At 37.9% G+C, this 7,068-nt stretch overlaps 1 protein-coding gene across 1 annotated transcript in view; it reads right to left on the bottom strand.

Moving 5' to 3' along the window:
- DNAH5 (dynein, axonemal, heavy chain 5) overlaps positions 1-7,068 on the bottom strand; it is a gene marked incomplete at its 3' end in the record, with an annotated part of 181,984 nt that overhangs the window by 92,705 nt on the left and 82,211 nt on the right. The gene's annotated exons all lie outside the window — the stretch shown is intronic.

The raw sequence follows: 7,068 nt of genomic DNA, 5'->3' as shown, positions 1-7,068 counted from the left end.
GACCGGGGACCGGCAACGGGATTGCAACCCTCAGTGTTGCTCCCGCGCCTCGCTCAGCCAGTGAGCGGGAACCGGTCTGCATGTGGGATCCGAACCCTCGGGCGGGAGCACCGCCGCGCTTCCCAAGCGGTGCACTATCCAGTGCGCCACCGGGCCGGCCCCTGAGAAACATTTTTAATGAGTCTATAGGTCTAGTGACAATGTGAATTAGCAGATTTTTTAAAATAAAAAATGACTTCAGGCTTTTGAGCTTTTTTGACTATAGAAATAGATTTACCTATACAAAAAAACAAGGGAAGTTGAAATATTAGGTTGGAAGAAAGAATTAACCTGAACTGAAGTCCATGTGCAGTACAAGTTTGTATCAATAGTACTAATATTTTCTTTATTCTCAGTTTTATCTAATTTCCATGTGATAATATACATACATTTTTATCTGGTACTTCATAAAATTGGTCTGAGACAAGGGACCCACAATAGTCAAGACAATCTTGACAAAGAAGAAAAAGTTTAGAAGACTCATACTGGCTGACTTCAAAACTTATTACAAAGCTACAGTAATCCATACAGTGTGGTCTAGAATAAGATTAGACATAAGATTAATGGAAAAAAAATCAGGAGTCCAGAAATAAATATTTACATCTACATTTATTCTTAACCAATTTTCAACAATGGTCCCAAAAAATTCAATGGAGAAAAAATAATCTTTTCAACAAATGATGCTGATATAATTGGATATTCACATGCAAAAGAATGAATTTAGACTCATGTTTCACTCAAAATCAATCATAGACCTAAATATGAGTTAAAACTTTAAAAAAAAAATAAGAGTAAATCTTCCTGACCTTAGGTTAAGCAATGGTTTCTTAGATTAAAAAAAAAAATCAAAAGAACCAAAACAAAATGTAGCTAAATTGGACTTAATCAAAAGGAAAACTTTTATTCTTCAAAAGATACCTCTAAGAAAGTGAAAAGACAGCCCACAGTATGGGAGAAAATATTTGCAAATTATATATCTGATAAGGGATTTATATTCAGAATATATAAATAACTCATAATGCAATAAAAAGACAAATAATTCAATTCTTTTAAACATAGCAAAGAATTTGAATAGACATTTCTGCAAGAAGATATACAAATAGCCAAAAAGCACATGAAAAGATGCTCAATTTTATTAGTCATTAGGGAAATTCAAATTAAAACCACAATGAGATACCACTTCACAACCACTAGAATGACTATAATCAAAAGGCAGACAATAACAACTGTTGGTGAGAATGAACAAAAAAAAAAAAAATGGAACCCACATACATTGCTGGAGGGAAGGTAAAATGGCATGATTGCTTTGAAAAACAGTTTGGCAGTTCCTCAAATTGTTAAATATAAAGTTACCATATGACCCAGCAATTCTACTCCTAGGTATATCCCAAAGGAAAAGAAAAAATATGTCCACACAAAAGCTTTACTCATATGTTCATGGTAGTATTTTTCAATAACAATCCAAAAGTAGAAACAACCCAAACATTCATCAACTGACCAATGGATAAATACATGGAGTACATCCATAGAGTGGGATATTATTTAGCAATAAAAAGAAATTAAGTACTGATACATGCTATGACACAGATGAAACTTGAAAATATTATGTCACATGAAAGAAGTTAACCACAAATGACCATGAATGGTATTATCCCATTTATATGAAATGTCCAGAATAGGCCAATCCACGGAGAGAGAAAGCAGATCAGGGGCTGCGAGGGGCCCGGGGGCAGGGGTAGTGGGGTGCAGAGGGGAATGCAGGGTGACTTCTAAGAGCTACAGGGTTCTTTCTGGGGTGATAAAAAAATAAAGCTCTAAAATTAAAGAGTAGTGATGGTTGTACAACTCTGAAAATACTAAAAAAATACTAAAAAAAACCACTGAATTTTACACTTTTCAAGGATGTTACACAAATTATGTTATGTGTACTATGTACGTATTAATATGTAAATTATATCTCAAAGCTGTTACTAAAGAAAGATGCAGCTTACTTCTTTATTTTAACTCTCTTTTGTCATAACGAAAATAGATACACAATTTCTATTATTTTTTCTCCTCAATTTAAGATATAATCCATGACTGAAGATACTTTGAGTTTAAAAAATTCTGAATTTTAAACTATTCTAGGAAGTAAAGCAATGTTTCCAAATGGTATAAAATCAGTACAATAACATACACTTTTTACCTTAAATTAATAAATAAATAATATTGTAAGTTGTATTTAAATTGGTTTGAGCTGTCTTTATCCCTCTCTGTAACACCGTTTTAAAGAGAAACTTGCCACAGTTTCTTCCTTATGGTTCGTTGGTTTATACGGTGTCTGCGGTGTGGGTGTTGATTTAAAGGAATACGAGGACTAAAGACAGCATTTAGTGTCACTGGCAACTTGTATGTCTGTGTTCCCTAATTTTACAGAATACAAATGAAAACAATGGGATCTATAGCAAAAATCACAGCTTGTTAGCAAACCAGGACACCTAATAGGTCAAAAATATGTCTTTAATGTCAAGAAATATTCATTGTGACGGAGACAAGTTTCTCTCTGAACTGTAAAACTGTAAAACCCTTCTCGCCGCCCATCCTCATCTTCACATTGGACCAGAAATAAGTGATTCACTAACAGCCATGACAAACGAACTAGAAGTAGACTATTAATAATGGTGATATTAGATATTAGAATATTGACATACATGGACCTTAATATTCTGTACACTTAACGTTGGCTCATAGATTAATATTCCAATCTAAAATCACTTGAGAATTATATGGGGGGAGGAAGTACATTTAAACTGAATAAATGTCAACTTGCAATGACTATTTTAAAAAAAAAACTTAAAGAACATTTATTTACCTTGAAGTTCATTTTCTCCCATTTCAATATCAGAATCACTATCTTCATTATTCTGCAAAGCAGCTACTTTTCTTTCATGCATCTTTTTCTGCAATATAAAATATTTTTCAGCTCCGTCCCTTGAGTAAGAGAAGCAGCTTTGACAGGAAACAATTTCTCCATGCCACACGCACCTTGGACAGCAGCTCACTGCTCCACTGTCTAACCCCCTTGGGCACGTTGATGATGCACTCGACAGCTCTGTTCAGTGTCTGCTGCACGTCTTCTAAGGCAGGGGCCATGGCGATGTTGGGAATGGCCAGAGTGATGTTTGCCCGGAAAATGGGCAGACTGCTTTGCTTCATCTTAGATGCATTGTTACTGTCTGAGTTAATACAAAACAGGGAAGAGTTAATATGTTTCATTTAAAATGGAATTTACTGGGCCGGCCTGGTGGCGCACTCGGTAGAGTGCAGCACTCCCGCCGAGGGTTCGGATCCCATATAGAGACCGGAGCGCAGTGCGGGCGCGACACTGAGGGTTGCGATCCCATTACCGGTCACGAAAAAAGACAAAAAGGAAAAAAAAAATGGAATTTACTGGGCCGGCCTGGTGGCGCACTCGGTAGAGTGCAGCACTCCCGCCGAGGGTTCGGATCCCATATAGAGACCGGAGCGCAGTGCGGGCGCGACACTGAGGGTTGCGATCCCATTACCGGTCACGAAAAAAGACAAAAAGGAAAAAAAAAATGGAATTTACTTCATTTTTAATCAGAAAAAAATAAAATATAGAATCAGACAAATATTGGTTGAATGAATGAAAACCAACAAGGATCTAGTTTTGCTCAATTTAACGTAGCAGTTCAGTGGAACCCGAGCCATTTTCCGCTGATTGCAATTCATTGGTACACCCTCCATAAAGAAAACTCACTGTGTGGGGTCAGGCTAAGACATGTAAAATCTTATTAAAAATATTAAAGATAACACTGTTCATATAAGAGGATGCCAACAAATTAATTAAGTGTAAAATATCAGGGTACTTCAGAAAGTTTGTGGAAAAATAGAATTAAAAGATTATACGAATCTTTCCATGAATTTTTGGAAGACCCCTCGTAAGTAAGCAAGGAATGGAAAACAAGAATAACTACCAGAACAAACCAAAATTAAAACAAATGACTAGTGTGGAATTTCAAATAAAACATACACCTTTCCAACCAGAGTGTGTATAATCCAAACTCAGAGCAGTTAAAAAATGGAAAAGAAATAAGGTATAACACCATTTATATAAAAGAGTCTTTTTATATATGATATGGGTTATATATAGATATGTGTATGTATATATAATAAGTAACTTTATATATATAAAGTTATTTTATATATATGTACCTATAATATATATATAGTTGGGAAATAACCTGTGATTTAATATTAAGCATATTGACCCAATATTTGATAAGTTCTAATATTAACCCTGTGTCAAAGAAAAGCACTATCCTCTATTCTGAAGTGAAATTAAACATAATAAATCATGCCACCAAACAAAAAGTTCTTTCAAAGTTTCCACTTTATTCATTTTAATTAAATATTAAAGATGCTTTCCCTTTGATGCCAGTATTCTAAATAAATAAAAAGGTTGTATTATCATACTATTTTTCATTTTTAATTAATTGCTGTTATTTCAATTTGCTCTTACTATTTTTTAATGTAAAACAATTTGAGACTGTCTCTAGATTTGATGGATTTTTGTGGCTTCTCTGGGAAATGCAACACCTGTTTGTGCTTAGGAAGAGAGGATTATATTGAGAATGAGAAAAACACTAAATTGACATAAAACAGCAAAAAGGTTTTGTTTTGAAGAATGTGACATTAGTAAGATCTTTCTCACTTTATAAAACTATATAACATAATAATTCAACAAAAAATTCTTTTCCATATGTCTTTTTTTAAATATTTTTTCTGTCACTAACTAAAATAATTCATTTTACATGTTTTCATCTGATCACAGAAAGATTCTAAGTGATCCAATTTTTATGTTATTAACAAAAGGAGACCACCGAAGACCATTAGTAAAGAACCTGTTAAATTACAGAATACCACTGAGAGTGAAAGTCAAGTAGAGCAATTATTGTCTCAAAGTTTTTGGTCTTGCTTAGGCTGCCCCTTTCCTGGTGCTGTGGATAAAGAGAGCAGGATTTTGCCGAAGCTTTTTTGTCTGTGTGTGATGATGCTTCTGGGTAGCTGGCTTCTTTAGCTTGGGATGTACGAGGCAAAAAACTAGGAAATCACTACTGTCTACTCCATATCCCCAAAAGCAGGAGTCTCTCAGAAGTATTATATTTAAAAAGCAAAATTTAAAATGTATAAAATGTGGTATATCCATACAGTGAAACACTATTAGACAATAAAAAGCAATGAAAGGGCCGGCCCAGTGGCGCACTGGATAGTGCGCCGCTTAGGAGGCGCGGCAGCGCTGCCGCCCGAGGGTTCGGATCCCACATACAGACCGGCTCCCGCTCACTGGCTGAGCGAGGCGTGGGAGCAACACCGAGGTTTGCAATCCCGTTGCCGGTCCCTGGTCCGGTACGGGGGCAACACTGAGGGTTGCGATCCGTTGCCGGACACGGAACAAAAAGACAAAAAAAAATAAAAAATAAAAAATAAAAAAAAAATAAAAAAAAGCTAAGCATCCTTAAACAAATTACTTAACCTCTCTGTTCTCCAATTTTCTCAGTTTCAAAATGACAGTGACAATAGTATCCACTTCATATAATTGTTGGGATGATCAAAGTTCATAATGTATAAACCTACAAGGAGGCACTCAATAAATGATGGGTTTTTAAAATTATTTAAATTTGACAGGAATATGAGGGCTCTTCAAAAAGTTCACAGAGGGAGAAGGGATCGAGAGGGAGGAATAGACCGTACCCAGCATCGCCCTCTCCCACAACCAACCAATTTACGACTATTAAAAAGCAACAACTGCCAAGCTGGGGCCACTAGAGCTCAACGGAAGAGGTGGAGAGACCTACAGAGTGCACAAAGGCAGAAGCAGCCACAATGAGAGAAAGGACCACTCTGACTGCCTCGAGCTGCAGCTATTTCAAGGCTGGCCCTGGTGAGCACACAGAGCAAGAGCTGGCAGAAGCCACACCTGTGCCATTTGTATGAAGTTGCTTGGATGTGTCAGGGGAGAAGAGGGACTTGGTGGCCCCCAGGCCAGTGAGACCACTAACAGGGTTCCCATGGACCCACACAGGAGCGAGGGGCTACAGACAACTTGAAAAAGGAGCCATGCAGAAGCTGGTGGGTCATTGCAAGGGACCAGCACACGGCCCACCCCTGGGAAGTGTTTGGGGTGCAGGCGGTAGGGGATATGGGCTCACCCAGAGAACACTGGTGCACAGCATGGATAGCTCATCTGTCCTCCAGTCAGCACAGGCCCACTCAGTGGAGACCTTTCAGGAATATAGAACTGCAGGGGGTGCAGTTTGCTGAAAAGTCTCAGGCCCAGACCAGAGTTTCCACACAACCCAAGTGTACTGAACCTCACAAGACCCCGAATTGCTTAGAAGGTCAACAATTTAAAAAGCCTTTCCCAGAGAATCAGCAGCAAAGCAGCAATTCAGCTCAACCACAGGACTCAAGTGCTGGTCCCCACAGAAAATTCCCCCATTTTAGAAGTAAGCAAAGGACAACAAATTAGTTCTGGTGCAGGGTCTGAGAGGTGGGAATGGTGAATAATCAACACAGAACTGAAAGAAAAAATAAAAACCCTAAAGATTAGAAACAAAGTTTTAATATTAACCAGTAAAGATATAACACCACCAAAGAATACTTATAAACTAAAAGGACCAGAAGTCCCCAGGACTTCCAGGTTGGGGTTGGGGGAAAGCCGAGGGCCTCAGCCACACCCCTCTGATATCAGCATCCAGCCCAGTGTTGACAACCAAGCCAGCACCAGAAGGCTTTGGGGCTTCCCTGCCTGAATGAGGGGGGTGCCACAGGCCTTGATCGTGCCCCCCTCCCTTCTCTTCCTCCCATTCTGTCCCCCTTCCCCTCCCCCTTCCCCTCTCCCCTTCCTCCCCAACTGCTCTGCAACAATATCCTAGAATGTAAAAATAATAATACTAATAAATAATTTTTTTTTAAAGTTCATGGAAAGATTCATATTATCTTTTAATTCTATCTTTCCATAAGCTT

Source organism: Galeopterus variegatus, unplaced genomic scaffold (genome assembly GCF_000696425.1).
Source record: "Galeopterus variegatus unplaced genomic scaffold, G_variegatus-3.0.2 Scaffold463, whole genome shotgun sequence".
NCBI lineage: Eukaryota > Metazoa > Chordata > Mammalia > Dermoptera > Cynocephalidae > Galeopterus > Galeopterus variegatus.
The sequence above is the reverse complement of the archived record's forward strand: the minus strand, read 5'-3'. Positions and strand labels throughout refer to the sequence as shown.